The following is a 20,205-nucleotide window of genomic DNA, read 5'->3' as shown; positions in this document are numbered from 1 at the left end:
GATTTTGTATTTAAGATGCATGATTGGTCATTAATGGTAAATTATTATTACCATTGATCCCAATATTTATGATTTTTATGACAAAATAAAGAACTGAACGTCATTTAATTCAAAAATATAATGTGATTCTCTAATTGTTATAACTAGTCCGAGAAAAGAAATTCTTAAAATCATATTATGTAATTCCACATTAAAATGATGTTTCCTTTATCAATAAATATTTGAGGAATACTTAAAATTTAAGCTAGATCATCTTCCAAGCAATATTATACATTATTTAAATGAATCATTTCATGTTTTAATTAATATAAGTGATTATCAACTTTAATTAAAAAGTAATTGTTAAGAGCAGACGCAATAAATTGAAATTATCTATAAAAAATATAGTATAAGTGATTCAATTGGAAAATATTTAAGCAAAGCAACTCTAATACTATGTTGTTGGAAGTGGATTCGCTAATTACAGATGCAATCAAATGTGTTTAAAGAGAAGAAACATTATTTTACCAATGCAAATTGCCAAAATCAAATCAAAATGGACATAACTAAACACCATCTATTTTTGCATTAAAAATGTCTTCTTTTTTCAACAATAAACAAGGTCATCCACTAAGAAGTATACATGACGAGGCAATTGAAATGAAAAGGCTGCGAAATATTCTTTAGAAACCTTCTATTTTAGCTAAACTGCATTGAATGATTATGTTGGGATAGATTTTTTTAATTTAATTAGTATGAAAATTTATGGAGGTGATGCATGTATGTTTCCTTCAAAATTTGATAGATATGTGTGAGATGAGGGGCTGATATCTGAGGGAATAGTTAGATATTAAAAGAGGTTTAAATATCCAAGTTTGTCAAAAAATAAAATTTTTGATAGAAATTGCATACATTTATGTAGAGATAAAAATCAAAACAAAATTGTGATAAGAGCTCCCTCCTTCCATCTATCTATCCCTACGAAAGCAGTCATATTACAAGTGTTGCACATTTATTGCGTCCACTTTTAGATTCCATTAGCTCCTTCTACTATAAATATATCTCCCTCTTCTCCCCATTTTTGTTCATAGTATATTGACCATGGCCATGGTGGATGAGAGAGTTAGAGTAGACCAATCTTTCAAAAGCAAAACCTCCATTGTAGATATCCATATTTTGGTGGTAGATGATGATGCTACATCTCTTGCCATTGTTTCTGCAATGCTTAGAAAATGGAAATATGAAGGTACTTTTTTATTTTTATTTAAAGATTTCAATCCTCTTTGTATTTAGCTTCTTGTTTTACACATAATTGCATGGTTACGTTTTTCACAAGCCTTTATATACATGTTTTATAATATTCATTCTATTAGAGCACTTTCATTCCAACTATTTTTATTTCCATTATGTTTTTGGGCGCCAATTAGCTTTCGAATTACATACATAGACAGATTAATATTCTTCTGCCTATAAACTTGTGAATTTCATTAATTTTCAACAAATATATTTTTTTTTTTAATTTTAATTTTTCCGATCAATATTTTTCTCTAAAATAGATCTCACACTTGTTATCTAGTATTCTGTTTATGGATCTCATATTGCACTAATTTGGTTAAGGCCTTGTGTCCATGTTTTTTGACTTAATTTAAAATATTTCTTCATTTTCATTGTGTAAGAAATTGAAGGGAGAATTTGAGTTTCCATACTTGGCTTTCTACTAAAACACGAAAACTTATTTTGATTAATTTCCCTATACAACTAATAGATTATTGTTTTAATGTTCTTTATTGACATGATTTCTTTCAATCTCTTTTCTTATATTGTTAGTATTATGTTTCATGAATTTTCTTATAGTCATTAATTTGAAATGCATGCATGTTTTTTCGCTTGTTTTTAGATATTCCATTCATTTATCTCCATTCTACTATGAGAAAAAGTTTAGTGAAAATGTTCCATAATTAGTGTCTTCATCTATTGTACATACAATAGATTTAATTCCTCTTTTTTTTTTTCACATATATTAAAAATTGAAATTTTATAATCTTATTCTCTCAAACTATTATGTTTAATTGATCCTATCTACTTTTTCATCGGCTCAAAGTTATTGCTTGTTTACTACAATTTTTATTTTTATTTTTCCTTAATATAAATGATTGAAAATTATAATATTCTTTTCTAACTAGGAGACTATATACAGGGCCGGCTCAATGGTATAAGCCATTGATGCAACCGCCTAAGACCTCAAATGAAAAAAATACTCCTAAATTTTAATCAATAGTATTAATTAAGCCAAAATATTAATCAATAAATAAAATAATATTTTTTTATCAAATGAAAAACAAATAAAAAAAAGAAAAAAATTCTATGTCCACAACATTTTTACAAAAAATCTTAATAGCAAATTGTTAAAGGTTGTTATTGATAGCAAAAAAATAATTTTAGTAGTAGGTTCAATTAGAAAACAAGAAGTAATTTAACACCTAAAATTTATCATGAAAAATATTCTGAACGTAGCACTTCTAAAAAAAAAAAAAAAAAGAATAGAAGGAAAGCAATTCACAAAAAACTTCATAACATTTTTCACAATAGTCAAGTTAGCAAATTTTTACTAGTTTTCAACTATATTCACCACTGAAATCACTCTTTTATTCACTACTATCAATCTGCTACATCAACAAATGTAAAAAGTTTTGTCAAATTTTTTTGTATTTATAAACTTCTTTTAAAAAAAATAAATTCTACTTGGTTTATGTTGATTAATAGTAATTTTATATATGAAACAAAATAATCAATTTTCGCCTTAGGCCCCCAAATGCAACAAGCCGTCCCTGACTATATATGCCTTTAATCCTTTCCCAAGATTTACTATATCTAAGTAGGAGATATTAACTTGTGCATCGGTACATACTCTATTTGTTTTTACATGTAATAAAATATTTTTTTTGTTAATTTTGTGGAATGGTTGTTATTATTGCTTATTAATGATAAAATTTCCTTTGATCAATTAATTTTACACTCTTCAACCAAGTATTTATAATTAAATCGTAGTTGGGAAATGTTATATTTGTGAGAATCACTCTTGTTTAATTTGTACTTTGTAGTAAAAAGGTTTCAACATTTTCTTTCTACAGTGATTCTTTTGTAAACTTATAACTTTGTTCCTATTACTTTAGTTGTGACGGTTAGAAACCCAATGGATGCTTTGGCTACTCTTCGGAGGCAAAAATTCGACCTTGTTGTTACAGATCTGCATATGCCTGTAATGAATGGGTTTGAATTGCAGAAGGAAGTTCAAGAAGAATTCAAGCTACCTGTAATTAGTGAGTGCCATTTTACATCAATGATTCTAATTTTAAATAACAAGCCATTGATTTCATCTATAAAACGTTCCTCTTAGTGTTTGATTATTTCATGTGATAAATATTTTTTTTTTATATAGTTTAATAGGATTTTGATTATTGTTGGGAAAAATCCTAATCCCCTCTATGTCTATGTGTGAATTAAAATTAATGACTACCAAGCAATAGCAATATTATGGCAACAAAAAAATTCCAACAAGCACCACATAAACACAATCACACAAGAACACCAAATTTTACGTGGAAAACCCTCCAGTGTAGAGGGAAAAACCAAGAGGCGGTTCCGAAAAATATCCACTATGAAATAGAAATTACAACTATCAAGTTTATGCTAAACTTAAGTCCACAATAAATTGGATATACAACAAATAAATCTCAAGGAGTAAATACAATCTCACTACAAAACCAGTAGCAAAATCTTCCTCTAAATACTCCAACTCTCCATGGTTGTAGCACTCAAAAACTCCATGAAAACTCCACCAATTTATCTTCCTTGTGTGTAATTTAAGCAAAGAAAAATGTCTTCTTTTTCTTTTTCACTCCCTCACACTCTCAATGTGTTTCTCTCTATCTCTTCACTCGGACTGCACCACTCAAAATGGCTGAAGCTCTCTCCTTTTGTGTTTCTTGCTCTCTCTGGAACTCTCACACAATAGCCGAATGTTGGCTCTGTTTCTTCAGCTCTCTCTACCAGGCCGAATGGCCTTTGTTTTCTTTTTCTTTTCCTTCAGCATGTCCAACACGCTTAAGATCACTTCTCATTAAGAGAAGTCGGGCCTCCCATGCATGCTCAGCTTTGGATTAAACCAAGTCTGACTTTGTGGGACTTGAGAAGACAAGCTCATAAATGAGCTTTGACAAGAGGCAAGCAAGTGGGTTGGAATCAAAGGTGTCACGTGCACCTAACAATCTCCCCCTCCATCACACTACGGAGGAGATCTTCAACCTAAGTCTTCAATCAGAGTTCATGCCGGCCAACCCGACACAAAGCTTTAGCTTCTCTCTTGACACAACCTTGGTCAACATGTCAGCTGGATTTTTATCTGTGTGAATCTTCTCTAATTCAAATGACTGTTGTTCAACAACTAGTCTCAACCAATTGTATCTCACCTCAATGTGCTTTGAGCTTGAATGGTACATAGAATTCTTGCTTAAGTCTATAGCACTTTGACTATCACAATTAACTACATACTCGTCTTGTTTCAAACCCAATTCTTGGAGAAACCGTTTCAACCAAAGCATCTATTTACCTGCTTCATTAGCTGCAATGTACTCAGCTTCAGTTGTAGATAAGGCAACACACTCTTGCAATCTTAACTGTCATGATACAGCTCCCCCTGCAAAAGTAAATAAATATTCCGATGTAGATTTCCTACCATCAAAGTCACCTGCCCAATCTGCATCTACATAACCCTCCAAAGCTGGTTTAGTATCACCAAAAGTCAAGCACAATTTAGAGCTACCTCTCAAATACCTGAAAATCCACTTCACTGCTTCCTAGTGATCTTTACCAGGATTAACCATGAACCTGCTGACAACACCAACTGCATGAGCAATATCTGGTCGTGTGCAAACCATAGCATACATCAAACTCCCAACTGCTGAGGAATAAATAGTTGATGCTATATCTTTCTTCTCTTCCTTGGATGAAGAACAAGATTTCTTCTTAGCTTGAAATGAGCACCAAAAGGTGTACTAACTAGCTTGGCATGCTTCATATTGAACCTTTCAAGAATCCACTCAATATATTTCTCTTGTGATAACCATAGCTTCTTAGAGCATCCACAGCAGTGGAGCTAAAAATTTAGCTTTTTAGCTCCACAAAAAGTTACTTTATCTATTTTACCTATTCACTTTACAAAACATGCTGCAGCAGTGGATCTATTTTAGCTTTCAACACAATAAAATAATATAAACATCACAATAAAATAATATATCTACTACAATAAAATAATATATCCAATACAATAAAATAATATATCTACTACAATAAACAACAATCACAACTACCCGCAACCGCAACTGCAACCGCTGCCACTACCGCCGCCGCCACCGCAATTGCTACCACCGCCACTATCATTGCTGCCGCCGCCGCCGCCGCCGCAACAATCTTTATTTTTTCTTCTTCTTCTATTTATTCTCAAGAATTATATTTTTCAAAAAAAAAATGTTACATCCACAATATTTTTTACAATACTTTCACGAGAATCATAACAAAATCTTATATGGAAAATTGTTGCTAATTCTAATTTGATCCCGCCACTAAAATTATATTTTTACTCACCAATATTAGCTAATTACTTAAAAATTTATTGTGAAAATATTGTAAAAATATTTTTAAATTGACATGTCTTATTCTTTGCTTTTCTTTCATCCGTTTCTTTTCTTTCTTTTTTTTTTTTTTTCTTTTTTTTCTCTTGCATTTTGTCCACCACACACTATCTTCCATTCCATCCACTCCTTTTTTTTTTTTCTTTACTTTCCCCTTTCTCCAAACCCACCCTCACTCTTTCTTTCTGCCTCCAGCCCTCTCGTTTTCTCCTCTCTTCTTCTTCTTTTTTTTTTTTTTTCATCTTCTACTTGATTACTGTACAACCACAACCCACCGTGCCATCAAATCCCATCAAAACCAGTGAAGAAGAACAAAACAAAAACTTAGAAAAATCAACACAGCACCGAGGGGCACGATTTTAGTATCGGTGGACGAGACCCATGCCCGATACTCTGTCCGATTCAGTATCGGTGGACGATACCTGCACCGAGGGGCACGGTTTCATGGTCTTCACTGACGAATCGAGCCTTAACTGATACGGACCGCCCGATTTTGCTGCCAACGGCGTGGCTCGGTCCTTCACGATCGAAATCGGAGCAAGGCAACACAGTGGATTCAACACAGCCAAACCGAAACCCATGCCCGATACTCTGTCCGATTCGGTACCGGCCGACGAGACTTGCGCCAATCATCTCTCTTGGCTTCGATCTCATCGCTCTACTCGTGGGTCTGAGGCGGATGGCGGATCGGCGGCGTGGGTCTGAGGCGGATGGCGGATCAGTGGCGTGGGTCTGAGGCGGATGGCGGCGTGAGTCTGAGGCTGATCGGCGGTGGGTCGGTGACGTCGAGCTTCGGAGTTGAGAGAGATGAGGTTCAGAGAGATGAAAGCTTCAGTGCACAGAGCACAGAGATGAGAGTGACTGAGAGAGAGACAGAGACAGAGAGAGAGAGAGAGGCTTTGAATTATTTTAATCAAACCCGAATAAAATAGTATTTTTTTTTTATAACTTTCAGCTACAGTGCTCATGTATTGATACATGAGCACTGTAGCGCAAAGCTAAAAAAATTTAGCTTTGCCTCCACTGCTGTGTATGAGATTTTGTGGTTTGAGTGGAGCTAAAATAGCAATATAGCTATTTAGCTCCACTGCTGTGAATGCTCTTAGCTTTCCTGTCATGAAGAATCTGCATACCCAAAATTTGTCTTGCAGGACCCAAGTCTTTCATATCAAATGACTTGAACAAGTCCTTCTTTAAATTTACAATCACACCTGCATCTTGTCCTACTATCAACATATCATCTACATATAGCAAAAGAATAACAAATTTACCATTGGAAAATTTTCTGACATACACACAATGATCTACATTTTTCCTCGTGTACCCGTGACCCTCCATGAATGAGTCAAATTTCTTGTACCACTGTCTTGGAGCTTACTTCAAGCCATACAAACTCTTCTTTAACTTGAAAACCATGTGTTCTTTCCCTTTCACTTTGAATCCCTCTGGCTGATCCATGTAGATTTCTTCTTTCAAATCACCATGAAGAAAAGCGGTCTTCACATCAAGTTGCTCAAGCTCAAGATCCAAGCTAGCTACTAATCCCAAAACTACCCAAATAGAACTCATCTTGACTACTAGAGAGAATATCTCATCAAAGTCAATCCCTTGTTTCTGACTGAAACCCTTGACCACCAATCGAGTTTTATACTTCACTAACTTGTCACCATCTTTCTTCAGCTTAAACACCCATTTGTTTCTCAATACCTTCTTGCCTTTAGGAAGTTCCACCAAGTCATATGTCTTATTCTTGTTCAAAGAATTCATCTCTTCATGCATAGTCTTCAACCAGCTTTGCTTATCCTTATGCGACTATACTTCCTGAAAACTTTCTAGCTCCCCTCTTCAGTAATCATAGTATACTCAGAAGTGAGGTATCTAGTCGATGGATGACGCTCTCTAGTAGACCTTCTCACCTGAAGTTCTACCATCTCTAGTGGAGGAGGCTGCTCCCCCTACTCAACACCATCTGTATCTGTCACATCATCACCATTAACACCTGCTACCTCATCAGCATCAAACTCTCTTGGTTCATCACCATAATTCTCATCTTGAACCTCTTCCCTATTTGTGGCATTATTTGAGGAAGAAGAGGTAGGTGTAAGATCAGGAACACCTTCAACTGTAGCTTTAGGCTTCTTAGTTTTTTCAAAGTCTACCAAGTTTTCATTCTCATGAAAAACTACATCTTGACTTCTGATCATTTTCTTTTCCTTAGGATCCTATAGCTTGTAGCCAAATTCTGCATCTCCATATCCAACAAATATACAAGGAGTGGATTTGCTATCAAGTTTTGATCTTTGTTCCTTAGGCACATGTACAAATGCCTTGCACCCAAATACCTTCAAGTGAGAGTAAGAAACATCTTTTCATGTCCATACTCTTTCTGGAATATCAAAACCCAAAGGAACTGATGGAGATCTATTATGAGGTAGCATGCAGTCACAACAGCTTCACCCTAAAATGACTTAGGCAGATTAGCCATTCTCAACATGCATCTGATCTTTTCAATAATAGTGCGGTTCATCCTTTCTGCCACACCATTTTGCTGTGGGGTACCAGGAGCTGTCTTTTCATGTCTAATGCCTTTCTCAGAGCAGTAACTCTTGAATTCATTAGATGTTTATTCACCTCTATTATCACTACAGAGACACTTCAAAGGCTTCCCTTTCTCTCTTTCCACCATGGCATGGAATTTCTTGAAGTGCTCAAATACCCGGTCTTTTGTTTTCAAAACATAAACCCACACCTTTCGTGAAGCATCATCAATAAATGTAACAAAATATTTATTACCACCTAAAGTGTCAACATCAATGGGACCACATACATCAGAATAAACAAGATCTAATACATTGGGTTTTCTAGTAGAGGGTATATTAAATGAAACTCTATGTTGTTTACCAAATAAACAAAAATCACAAGGATTTAGTGATGTACCTTTGGCAATGGGAATGAGAGGCTTCTTTGCCAAAATTTGCAACCATTTTTCACTCATGTGAGCCAACCGCCTATGCCACAAGTTAGGCGAAGAATCCTCCTGAGCTGCACTAACAACATCCTTGCACAACTTTACTTGTGTCTTGTAAAGTGTACACCAAATTTTCCCTCTAGTAAATACCAATGATCCTTTGCTAAGCCTCCATTTTTCATCATGGAAATAATTGCCATAACCTTCTTTATTAAGAACATGAGTGGAAATCAAATTTAGGCAAATATTCGAAACATGTCTCACATCCTTCAAAATTAGGGTGTATCTAGTGTTAGCCCTAACACATATATTACCAATTCCCACAATGTTTGCATAACTATCATTGCCCATCTTCACTCTCCTAAAGTTTCCCACTTTGTATGAAGTGAATAACTCCTTTCTTGGAGTGACATGGCAAGAAGCAGCTGAATCAATCACCCATTCAACATAAGGATTTGAAACTGTACAACAATCATCTTGTCCTATGGCTAAGACCTCATCTTCCAACACTATAACAGCAGCAGTGTTTTCATCATCCACCCTTTTCTGATTTTTATCCTCTTTCTGTTTGTTCTTCCAAGCCTTGCAATTCCTTTTTATGTGACTTTCTTTATCACAATAAAAGTACTTGAATTTTCCTTTTGATTCTGACCGACTTCTGGATTTACCTCACCCTTTAGAATTTCTATTCTTACTTCTCCCCCTATTCTCTGTGACAAGAGCATGTGCAATATCCTTGCCCATATCCTTTCTTCTAGTTTCTTCATTAAGCAAACTATCTTTAACCATGAAAAGTTGTAACACACCATTCGGAGCAAAATTACTAAGTGACACTACCAAAGTCTCCCAACAGTCTGGTAAGGAACTCAGAAGTAATAAAGCTTGCAACTCATCATCTATTACTAGCTTCATTGTAACCATCTGATTAACCAAGTCTTGGAACTCACTAAAGTGCTCGGCAATGGACATACCCTCTTTAAGCTTCAAATTCACAAGCTTTCTAGCAATAAAAGCTTTATTTTGAGCTGTCTTTCTTTCATAAAGACCCTTTAATTTTTTCCAAAGAGCCCCTGCATTTGTTTCCTGAGACACATGGTGAAAAACACTAATGTCGATGCATTGTCTAATACACCTGATAGTTTTTCTATTTAATTTCTCCCAGTCTTTATCTGACATATCATTAGGCTTGACACTATCACCCTCAATAGGGTCATGCAAATCCCTGCAATAAAGGACATCTTCCATCATCAGCCTCCATATCGAATAATTTGATGCCGAGAGTTTAACCATAGTATTCATAGTCATATTCTCCATCTAATTCAACACAAGATAGTCAAAACCCAAGCAACCAATAGCTTTGATACCACTTGTTGGGAAAAATCCTAATCCCCTCCATGTCTATGTGTGAATTAAAATTAATGACTACCAAGCAATAGAAATATTATGGCAACAAAAAAATTCCAGCAAGCACCACATAAACACAATCACACAAGAACACCAAATCTTACGTGGAAAACCCTCCGGTGTAGAGGGAAAAATCATGGGGCAGTTCTGAAAAATATCCACTATGAAATAGAGATTACAACTATCAAGTTCATGCTAAACTTAAGTCCACAATAAATTGGATATACAACAAATAAATCTCAAGGAGTAAATACAATCTCACCACAAAGCCAGTAGCAAAATCTTCCTCTGAATACTCCAACTCTCCATGGTTGTAGCACTCAAAAACTCCATGAAAACTCCACCAATTTATCTTCCTTGTGTGTAACTTGAGCAAAGAAAAATGTCACCTTTTTTCTTTTTCACTCTTTCACACTCTCAATATGTTTCTCTCTATCTCTTCACTTGGACTGCACCACTCAAAATGGCTGAAGCTCTCTCCTTTTGTGTTTCTTGCTCTCTCTGGAACTCTCACACAATAGCCGAATGTTGGCATTGTTTCTTCAGCTCTCTCTGCTAGGCCGAATGGCCTTTGTTTTCTTTTTCTTTTCCTTCAGCGTGTCCAACACGCTTAAGATCACTTCTCATTAAGAGAAGTTAAGCCTCCCATGTATGCTCAGCTTTGCATTAAACCAAGTCTGACTTTGTGGGACTTGAGAAGACAAGCTCATAAATGAGCTTTGACAAGAGGCAAGCAAGTGGGCTGGAATCAAAGGTGTCACGTGCACCTAACAATTATTATATGCTATAACACAATTTTGTTTATATTTTTTTTCCTAATGTATTATTCAATCTAATGCAGTGATGTTTGCTGATGAGGATAAGAGTGTCATATTGAGGAGTTTAGAGTGTGGAGTTGCTTTCTATATAGTAAAACCAGTAAGCCCGAAAGAGCTCAAAAATGTATGGCAGTATGCTACTGCAGCTAAAAGAGGCAAATTTATTGCTGTAAAAGAAATCAAAAACATTCCAGCTGAATCATCGGTTGTTTCTTTAGAGGATCAAAAATCTGCAGCATCATCTGTGAGTCAAGAAAAACGTAGTAAAAAGGACTCCAAGAGAAAGGGTGTCCCAAAAATGGGAAAGGAAGATGAGAATGAAATGAACTTTGTCCTTTGGTTTATTGAACATTATTGAACACAGACCATTATAAACTCAAAAATCATATAAGAAAGTAGCAAAAAGATTGTCCTAAAGACGTCCAACCAATTGTTGAGATGTACGAAACAAATAATTAGATTGTCTAGAACCATTTATTTTCAAAGAATATTGTACGTTTTTAGACCCCTTAACACAAGTTGTTTAACTTAGTTATTTAGCCAAGTGAATACTTAGATAAATTATTCAGTTTTAGCTTAAAACAATAAAATCATATCATGTAAAAAATGCAGAAAAATAAAAAACACAACGATATGATAACCCAAGAAAACCTAACCGGTAAAAAACCTGGGGATGATTTAACTTAGCTATCCTCAAGGTAAAAACAGATCCACTATGAAAGAATTGAAGTTTGTACAATAAAACTTAGACCAAAGATCCACTATGAAATCTTCTATTATTGTTCCTAAGAAAGTTTCTAAAATTCTTGGCAAGATAGGCAATCTCTGTAGGAGAGAGTTCATTATCAAGTCCATTCCTATCAACATCATTAACTGACTTAAGAGCCATTGATTTGGATTTGTTAGTTTTGGGTAGGTTTAGCTCATAGGACTAGAGAGATCCTACAAGCTCATTAACAGGGATGGAGTCCACATCCTTGCTTTCAGTAATAACAGTTACTTTGGGTTTAAAATTCTCAGTTAAGGATCTAAGAATCTTCCTAATAATTTTAGGTTGATCATAAATTTCACCCAAATTATAAGCAGAATTAACAATATCATTAAGCTTATCATAGAATTCATCAAAACACTCATCGTCAGACATTCTAATACTTTTAAATCTAGTAGTTAATTGCTGCAACTTATTAATCTTAACTGCTTTTGTGCCTTCATGCACAATTTGAAGAATATTCCATACAATATGCGCAACCTTAACATTTGAGATTCTCTTCAATTCTTCCATAGAGACAGCATTAAAAATAGCATTTATGGCTTTGCTATTAAAAGCGTCTGCCTCTTTTTGAGAAGTTGACTACTCACTGACAGAAGTAGTCAGTTTCTCCCATCTGTATTCAATGTTTAATCATGCTCTCTTATCAATAGATTTTAAGAATGCTTTCATCCTTACTTTTCAGTAGGCATAGTTGTTCCCATCAAAGTGAGGTGGGATCACAAGAGAGTGACTGTGTTTCATGACAACAGGGGTCAAGGATCAACTCTTAGATCAAAAGATCTAAAAACACAAGAGTTAACCCACTCCAATACCATTTGTACGTTTTTATACCCTTTAACACAAGTTGTTTGACCTAGTTATTTGGCTAAGTGAATACTTAGATAAATTATTCATGTTCTAGGTTAACGCAATAAAATCATATAATGTAAATAATGTGGAAAAATAAAGAACATAACGATATGATAACCCAGAAAAACCTAATCAATAAAAATTTGGGGAGGATTTAACTTAATTATCTTCAAGGTAGAAACAGATCCACTATGAAAAAATTGAAGTTTGTATAATAGAACTTAGACCACTAACATCTTATTGCTACCTCGAGTAGAAAACTTACTACCACGATCATGTGACAGTTCTGAGTCCACGGACTACTTGTTTCCTTAATCTACATCAACCACAAGTTCACTTACTTGTAACTTTGATAATCCACTCAAAGATTTCAGATCTTCTTTAACGTTCTTTATGTAGCAACTGAATAGATCATTAAGTTCTTGATGCGAATCTTGGTCTTGACAACTATATGTGTGTGTATGAAGGTAAACACTTCTAGATCTCAAAGATGATTCAACACACAACTTTCCAAAAGACTTCTAAAACGTAGCTAAGGTTTTTCCTTTTATACTTGAAGTAAAATACTTAACCCTACACGTCATATGGGCTTGGGCTGAATTAGAAATTCTGCAGAAAATTAAATTTGCACGAGATTCGATCTATCGAATCTAATTTTCGATCGATCGAGCCTTGTAGATTTTGTCCAATAAATCCTACAATCACTTGATTCCAATTTTATGATTAAACATACTTTGAGTAAGCCTAATTGATAATGGTTTGCCAACATAATACATATTGAAGTTCTAATACATTAGTCCCTAAGATCTTAGAACCTAACAAATATTTCCAAGATAGAATCTCATGTCTTTATTTCCAAAAGTTCTTTAAGTTTTATACTCCTTAAACTAGATATAATTCATTTGTAAATAATGTGGAAAGCCAAATAACGGATCAAAATCTTATAGAATTTTTAGGGTAATCCATATGCAATCAAATCCTATCAATTTTTTTTTCAATTAAATAACTATGATTTTGTGAAACCATCAATTTATTTAAAGATATTGTCTTCATCCTAATAAATTCACCTCCAAAGAGAAAAAAGAAGAAAATGAGAAAAGTACTGTTAGCTTCTCATGGATGCCACTCAAAAATTGATGTTGAATTGAATGGGAAAAAAAACTCAAATTCTTAAAATTAATTGAAAATTTTGTATTCTAAAAAAGTGTAGCTTTTTTTTAAGGGGGAAAAAGAAACTACAGATGCCATAAGGGGAAAAAATGTCATCAAGAAAAATCCTCTATCTTTTTGTTTGCATTACATCTATGTGTTTTGTTTTTTAAAACACACTAGTCAATAATTAAGCGTTGTTTTTAGGGCTATCCATGGGTTGGTTAGGGTCGATTTGTGCCTAACCCGGATTTGGCTTGAAAGGCTAGGGTGGGAGAAATCATAACCCACAACCGACTTGTGTGGAGCTTTGGATTGGGTCTTATCGGTTTCGGGTGCATCTCGGTCAGATCTTGACCAAAATCTTGCCAAATCTGAACAGATCTGTCCAATATTCCTCCATATCCTTCAAGATCTGGCCAATGTCTTGCTATATTTGTCAAGATCTGGCCGAGATCTCATTATATCAGTAGACTTTTGAGTTTAGGATTACCAATTTTTAGACAAAACTTGCGATTTGCGATGAGAAGAAAGGAAGGTGTCAGGCGGGTCAGGTTCTTCGGGTTCTCAGATAGTCAAACCATAACTCGAACCAATGGTGTTGGGTCTTGGTGCCGACGACCCGCAACCAACCAAACCATCACTCAGATCGAGCAGTTGTTGAGTCGGAGAGTGTAGGGCTGGTTGGTTCCTTGAGTCTGAGCGGGTGCTGGCCATCCCTAGTTGTTTTAGACCTCCAACTTTTGATTAAAATTTGATCAATTAAGGCTAATTAACTATTAATATGATTATCTCTCAAAAAGGAGGAAGGTTACGTCTAGCAAAAAAAAAAAAGTTCACAATGGAAATCATGGGTCACTCATGGGTAGGCCTACTCATGAGTTACTTGTGAGTCACCATAGTTGTAACTAACTTTTGAAATTTCTCTCACTCCTCACATGTCCACTCACAAGTGCTTCAATCCCGAGCTACTCGCAAGTTAGTCTCAAACTCCTTTAAATGTACAGCTCTTCATAAACTCTAGACTAAACCCCTCCACAAAATACAAGGAAATAAATGTAAGAATTACTATATAATTGACATAGAATAAAGCCAACAAAATGTAACGAGAAAAAAAATCACAACTTAATAATCTTCTCCTATTCTGTGACAAAACATCTTATAATAAACTCTAGACTTAAACATGAGTTTGAAAACATTGGCAAAACTCACTGACTTAAATTTTAGAATTGTGAAGAACTTGGAAAAAAAATAGCGATTAAGTAAACACGATATTAACTATGACAGTCATGTAAAAATGACTACAATGATCATTTAACAATGCAAGAGATCATCCAAAAATGCAATCATTAATGCACAAAACATATAGATGTATGCATGCTCAACATAAAAACACAATGCAACGAGAACAAGAAAGCAAATATAACAAAAGATAACTCAAAGCATCATAAAAGTGTCAAGGCCAAACAACACGACCACAAGAACAACAAAAAGGAATATTGAAAGTAAATTACAGAAAAGTAAACAAGCATATTCATAATTGTAAAATAAAACAAAAGATGTCTCCCCCTTAAAGTGATCAACATAAAACAGCTCCTGACAAGATGTTTTCTACTCTTGATATGTGCATTTTTTCTTATGGAATTTCTCTCCCTAAGAATGTACACAAGAGACCTATAATTTCTCACCCTTTTTGTACATGAATGACAAAGGGGTCGATAAGAAAGAGGATAAGAATTGAAGCAAAAACAAGGACAAGAATACATATGGGGCACATGATGTATGAGTAATGAAGCTCAAACAAGAATGAGTATTGCGCCACAATGGGCCAACATCCAACACATAAAAACCTCATATTCAAAAACTATGAATTAAAAAAAGATATAAGTGTAATAAATCACCTTGGAGATGAACAAGAATTGAAATGCTTTTTGATGAGGAAAGATCAAAAAAGAGGGTTTAGGGAAGAGAGAGAGAGAGAGAGAGAGAGAGAGAGGAGATCTTTTAAAAAGAAAACCACAAAATGCCCATTTAAAATACTGATCCGGGAAACTTGCGAGTTTAAGCCACTCGCCATGAGTACCACTGCCCAAAGCCCATTTTTCTCTAAACACAACTTGTAAATTGGACTACCCACTAGTCACTCGTGAATCAACTGTGAGTGTCCCTGCCCAAAACTTGACTGAATGCAATATTTCAAAGAAATTTCTCTTGGGAGTGAGTCCACTCATGAGTTACTTGCGAAGCACTCAAGAATGACTTTGACCATTGTTTTTAAAACCAAATTTTCATGAATTTTTAAAAAATCAACATAAAATAATAAATAAATAAAAATTCAAAATCATGAGAGATAAAGACAAGGGTATAGAAAAACACTTCCAAAGACAGAATCAAAATTCTTTTTGATTTAACCACAATATGATTAAGTACAAACGCATCAAATTTAAATGAGTACAAATACTAAATGATATAGGCATTTGGTAAACAATAAATTACTTGTGTATCATGTGTGAATATCAAGTGTGAGTTTGTCTAAAGTTCTAGAATAATTCTTCAAGGACCAACTCATAAAAGGCATACAGTAATGACACTAAGACATGAGAGATTCTTAACAAGAATAGACAAGAGTATATTGACCAGTGTGGCCGATACCGTACCGGCCGGTACATACTGTACCGGCCAGTGCACTGGTACCGGTACACTTCTATATTATACTGGAAAAAATATTGGCTGTACCGGCCGCATACCGGCCATACCGGCCAATTTCGGGCAATACCGGCCGGTACAGAAAAGCTTTTTTTTTTTTAAATTTTTTAGTTTTGTAATTTTTGAATTTTTGTAAAGGCATAATCGTAACTTATTTATATTAACTTCTTAGTATTATTTGTTTTCTTACTATGCAATAAACAACTAAGCTTTTTATTTTTTATATTGTGTTTTTTTTTCTTTTATTTGATACTAAAGTCTAAAACTATGAATAATTTGTTCTGAATTGAGGTAATGTTTTATAATAAACTTTTATATTTACTATAATATAAGTGAAATATTATATGTTTATAAACATGGTTCTAGAGATTTTGGTGTGTGTGTGTGTGTGTGTGTGTGTGTGTGTCTATATATATATATATATATAAAATAGCGGTAAACCCGAAACGGTACACTGGTATTGATCGGTATCCGAAATATATCGTACCGGTGGCCAAATCGGTACAGCCAACGGTACGGTATTGACTTCCTTGATATTGACCCCTCACGTAGAAAAATAATGTGTTGAAATTGGTGTTGGTTAGCTAAACATTCTTGGAATATGATATTCTTAAGTTAAGAACATACGGAAGTTGAGTTTCAGTTGCAAAAATATAGATATGAAATTATGATTTTAGTGCAACTTCAACTTACTAAACTTTTTTCTATACATTTGAAAACATGTGCTTTTTTCATAAGTATTTGGCTTTTATGTTCAACGTATAAACCATATTATGCAATATGCTCCACATTTCCTGGTAAAATTAGTTTTCAAAGTACGACTTTTTCAGCTCTTTATCTTTTTCATATTATTTTTGTACTTCACATTTTCCTATTCAAACTAATTTTCAAAATACAACTTTCTAAGAGCTTTTTAACATAGAAAATGTTAGGACATATGTGTTTCGCTTGTTTAGAACATATGTCATTATTTTATGTAATTAACTAATTCTTTGACAAAACGCACTTTACTTGTAATTAGGTAGATTTAAGATGAGTTTTATGCTTTAAGAAACTGTGTTTCAAGATCAAGAGTAAAAGTCATCAAGTCTGTCCAAGAAACAAGCTGAAAAGTGCACATTCATTAAAACTCGACAACTAGCATGTGTCGAGGTTTAAAGAGCTATTCCAGCCCCATGACTCAACAGCTGCTCGACAGCATCTCGATACCTCTATCTGTCGAGGTTTAAGAAAAACAAATTCTGAATTTTGTTTTGATTCCAATCTGTAGATGTGTCTTTACGCCTTCTTTTCTCCTAACTCTAGACATATAAAAGGATTATTTGAAAGGCTGTAAGAAGTACGCAAGTTGCACAAGTATTGAGAAATTCTTATTCATGCAAATTATGACTTGAGAAAAAGTTCTTGCCCTAGTTCATCTCTTTTGTGAAGAAATTGCTATGTCTTTGCACCGTAAGGTTTTGTAACCAAGTATCTTCTTGATCTTCATTGTGTGGATGAATTGAAGAACTTTACAACCAACAATCTTCTCTAGTTGGTGATTGAAGTCGCGTACTGGGATCCGAGCAATTGGTTAGTCACGTACTTGGAAGCCGTACATTGAAAGTAGAAATTGTCACTACAAAACAAGTCCAATTAGGTATTGGGGTAAGAGTTCAACTGTAGATTAGTAAGGTACTTGGGATTTCTTTACTTGTAACCGCTTGTTGTGATAATAGTGAAATTTCGGGAGTGGTGACCTTAAAATCACCTGGTGGGGTTTTTGCCGTGTAGGTTTTCCCCATTTGTAAACTAATCACCATGTCATTTATTTTCCGTTGCATACTTTAGTTTATTGGTGATTTGTTTGTGCTACCACGTGTTTGCATGTTAATTTGATTAATTAATAACTTTACTAATTAATCAACTTAATTCATCACAAAAGTTCAATACGTTTTTGGCCTATTAGAGAAAAACATTTGTGAAGAGAGATATATGAACCATTCTATGAATATGTCAAGGTCAATCAAATCAAGAGACAAACAAAGTACATCAAATGTGAATACGCATTTACCACAACCATACATAGAACATAGAAGTCTAGATTTTACTCACAATTACTATAATATGCATACAAAACAAGACTAAAATCATAAATGCATTATGTCATTAGTACAAAGATACTAGATCAAACTTTACTTGAGATATGTGCTTAAATATCATGGTTAATTTATTAGATTTTTTGTTGTTGGTATTTCCAGATTTTTACTCACACAAAAACAAATGAAAAGAAAAAAAGCATAAACAATGCATAAAAAAAATGCATGATGCACAACTACATGAGAGTGTAACATCTAATGTATGAATTCTCATAATTCTCAACCAACTTATTAGATTCATTAAGTTTATTGGTTAAGGCATCCTTTTCACAAACAAACTTGCTGAATTTCTCTTGAAATTTCTTAGTCTGTTTCTTAAGAATCTTGTCATTAACAATTTTTAAACAACCAAAGGAGCCATGTAACATGTCATATTCAACATCATCATAAACAAAGTGCACCTATGAATTAAATTAAGTCTAATTTGTTAAGATTTATTATTGTTTGTAAACGAAAGCATGCATGCACAATCTCGTTTATTGTTTCTTAATCGTTATAATTGCTTAGTGATGATTATGTATATGCATGGGAATATTGCAGAAGTATCGCTTATTCCTAAAGAAAGTCGTGGAAAAAGGTTTTTGCACCTCAAATGGCGTATCCTTGAGATCAAGCTTTGCCTCTGGTCTTCCTTCATCACACATATTCAAAAAATTTTGACAAAATTATCCCCAATTCCCAGAACAACAACAAAAGAGAACATCTATACTCCAACCAGGATTTGGAGGTAATTTTATGACACTTACTGGTTCTATCTTTGGTGGTATCCCTTCTAATAGAGCATCTTCAAGTGGACCTCAATTTGGATATGGAAAATCCCTTAAAGCTCTCAATATAGAACCTGCACGTTTTTCTACTAAGTATAATGCTTCAAGTTCCAACTTTGTGCCTCAACTAGGACTTAAGCAATGGCACTTATTGAACAATCTTCAACAGCCACTGTTTGGCAATAGAAATAATTCTCTTCATCAAGCAAATCGTCCAGCTTTTGATAACAATGTTGGATCAAATTTTCCATCATTGGGAGATATGACATGTGGCCCTATGAATAAGGCTAAGAATGGTCTAGTGAATACTTCAAATTGTAATGACAAAGATCGACAACAAACTCAACCAATTAGGCCTCATCTTCTAAATGATTCCCTGTTGAACTCCAACTTTGAAACACCTGGAATTCTCAACCTTAGTTATATTCCAGACATTAGGAAAAATATGGGGTCTATCAACATTTCTAATGCAGCTCCAAATTTTGGCTATAATAATGGCGTTGATACTGGAATCCGAATGAATAGTGGAGAAGAGCTAATTGGAACAAGTGAAAAGAGTTTCAATGACAATGGGGCACCAAATGGTCCGTGCAATGGCTTTGGGATGATGAATGGGCACAATGACAACATTGCTCTTGCAACAATGGGGAAGGAAACTTTTGGTAGTAACATGGATCAAGGAGAGTCTTCTTCTGATGGGTTTGAGAATACAAACCAATTGCTACCATGGTTTAACATTGTCAATCAACAAGAATATGATTTGCCAATATTGCCAACACAGTCACAGCAACAACCCAATATTGTAAATGGAGGAGAAAATGACTATGCCTATGATGATTTGCAGAATGCCATTTCTCTCATGCCAAACTTAGGGGAGGATGATCTCAATGAGCTTTTCTTGGAGGAAACCTACAACCAACCTCCTTCTTAGGTGTGTCAGAAAAAAAATATCTTTTTGGTAAAAG

The 20,205-nt window shown here is 34.4% G+C and overlaps 1 pseudogene; it reads left to right on the top strand.

Moving 5' to 3' along the window:
- Positions 1 to 1,080: 1,080 nt before the first annotated feature.
- LOC142612486 (uncharacterized) lies at positions 1,081 to 20,171 on the top strand (annotated as a pseudogene).
- Positions 20,172 to 20,205: the final 34 nt, after the last annotated feature.

Source organism: Castanea sativa, chromosome 10, assembly GCF_040712315.1.
Source record: "Castanea sativa cultivar Marrone di Chiusa Pesio chromosome 10, ASM4071231v1".
Lineage (NCBI taxonomy): Eukaryota > Viridiplantae > Streptophyta > Magnoliopsida > Fagales > Fagaceae > Castanea > Castanea sativa.
The sequence above is the reverse complement of the archived record's forward strand: the minus strand, read 5'-3'. Positions and strand labels throughout refer to the sequence as shown.